Raw genomic sequence first — 2,704 nt, forward strand, 5'->3', positions numbered from 1 at the left:
CACTTGCCCCAAGAGGCTCTGGAGGCTGCTTCATGTTATAAGTCAAAAGCCCTTCCAGCCCAGTCACATAAGAGCAGGGAAAGGCTTTTTCCATTGAAAGAAGAAATGGGCTCAGGAGCAGCAGGTTTGAGGCCATTCAGCTTCTGTCAGCTTTGTGGCTTCGGACATCTTGGCCGCTGGTCGCCTTCACAACTGGGTCTTTATACCTCTCCAGCTCTCTCTCCCTCCCAGTTTTCTCCCAGTACCATGGGCTGTGGCTTCTGCTAGTTTTAATGATTTCAATGTTTCAGTAGCTCCTCGCCCCACTCAGAGGAGGCAGGTTTGCGGGGTGTGAGGGACAAACCCATAGTGCTGCTTAGGTTTCCTTCAACAGAAACACTCCTGAGGTGACAAGCTGTCCTGACTGATCTTGAGACCAAGACAGACAGAAACTCAGTGAGAGGGTCATTGGTTTCTGGAAGTGTCAGCACTCTCAGAGACATGTCCTGGGGTCATGCCCAATTGCAGGAAAAATGAAGTGGCTCTGAACCTCGGTGTGTTGACCGTCCAGTACACAGGACCCGGAAGCCTCAGGAGGATTCTCAGTCTTAGTCTAACCGAGCACTGGGGAAATCCTCACAGGGTGGGAGCAGTGATATTCCTGGGTATCTTTATTCTAAAAATCTCAGAGCAGTTGCTACAGTCTTGTGAGGTGGGAAAAGAGAAAGCTTGGGACCACAGGAGGGTGGCAAAAGAAGGAGGCTCCTATCACTCACTCCCTCTTGGATCTTGTTCAGGTTTTTTTGTTTTTTAATGCAACCTGGGCTCCAGGCAGGCACTTATTGCTAAAGTTGTATTTCTCTGTTTTAATTTATGATATCTAAGTCAAATCTGGAGTCTTGAGCTGATTTTGATAATTCGTCTTTAGTCTGTGCAGACAAGAGTCCACTCACACCCATGATGAAAGCAAAGGAAATAAATTCCCTAGCCTAGACCAGGGCGGGCTCTCTTGCTCCTCAAACTAAGAGTACCACACTTGGGGAGCTCTCCTAGGGCAGTGCAGGTGGCGAGTCCAGTCTGGGGCCCTGGGAAGGGGACGGGGTGGGTGCCAGGCAGTGTGGCCTCTGTGGCTTCACCTTCTCCTCCAGGAAGTGCATCTCGAAGGCCTCCACGTTTGGATCCTGACGCTAACCACAAGTTCTCACCCTTCTGTGTCCACTGTCTGGACCCAAGTCCCCATATGCCTCCTCTGCCCTCCTATCTCATCATATGCGCTGTGATCATGCTCCAGTATGTACCCTGGGTCTTGCCCTCTATGGCCTTCGGGTCCCCGAGTTCTGTTGGGACCTGCCAGTCTGGGCAGTCTGAGGTGTGGGTGGGGCTGGGTGGGCTGGGACTGTCACAAAAGGCTCCTGAAGCCAGCTCTTTCCTGCTCCCCACCAGCTTGTGGTAGAGCTGCCCAGGACCCCGCACCTCTCCCGGGTGCCCCTCTCTGAGCATCCCTGCCGCCCCCTCCCCTAGTTCTTGAGGCACCTTCTCTTGATGCACAGATGCAACTGGGCACCTCACCACACAGAACCCGGAGTCGGTTCTCAGCTAGATTAAAGACCTGAACCTGAAATGCACAACCTTAAAACCACTAGAACCAATAACTCGTTGTCGTCTAATCCATTCCGACTCATAGGGACCATAAAGGACCGAGTAGAACTGCCCTATAGGGTTCCCAAGGAGCGCCCGGTGGACTTGAACTGCCAACCTTTTAGTTACCAGCTGTAGCTTTTAACCACTACTCCACAAGGTTTCCTAAAACTGCTAGATAGGTGGGAAATGAAAAAAGGAAAAAAAAGTAAATAAAAAAATTTTAAGAAAAAGAACAATTACAGAATATGTAAAAGAAAAAAATAACAAAACAAAAAAAAATCACATAATATGAGACTGTGACCTCACATTTTGGAGTCAAGGAGGCTGGGTTGTATCTTTCTTTGCAAATAAGTCTTAGATTAGGGAATTGGTACCAGGAGTAGATACACACTCTCACTTCAGGAAAATGGAAAATCTGGGATTAATTGACCTGGATGAGGCGGAAAACAGTGATAACCACATAATATTTAAAGATGAAATCCTAACAGCCTAAAACATGCAGTGGAAATTTTTCTAAGTAAAGTAGCATCAGAAGAGGCCTTTAATCACTACACAAAATGGGTCAGTAGTTCAAGATCTCCCTACAAAGATGGAATCAACTCAATGGCCAACTGGTTTTGGGTTTGGTAGATCACTTTTAGGCAGGTTCCAGCAAACACGCAAAAAACAGATCATTTCAATCTTGTACACAGTCAATAAAGAAGAGAAAACTATGAGATGCTTCCCAACTTGTTCCCTAAGGCCACTTTAATATTGATACCAAATTAGAAAAAGAAGGTACAAGGGGAGTTACAGGACAAGCACACTAAGCAATTGAGATGCAAAAACCTACCTAAAATGCTGGCAAAGAAATCCAGCAAAGTATAAAGCACGTAATACGCCATGATCAAGGGGGTTTATTTAAAGGATGCAAGCTTGAGTGAACATTAAAGGTTTAATAATTTAATTCACCACATGTGTAGGTTAAGGAAGAAAAGACATAGGTTCACCTCAAGAGACGGTGAAAAGGCAGTGATAAAATCCAACCACACTGAGACATAAGAACTCTGAGCAAACACGGAACAGAAAAGGAGTTCCCGAATGT

The sequence above is a fragment of the Loxodonta africana genome, unplaced genomic scaffold (assembly GCF_030014295.1).
Source record: "Loxodonta africana isolate mLoxAfr1 unplaced genomic scaffold, mLoxAfr1.hap2 scaffold_97, whole genome shotgun sequence".
NCBI lineage: Eukaryota > Metazoa > Chordata > Mammalia > Proboscidea > Elephantidae > Loxodonta > Loxodonta africana.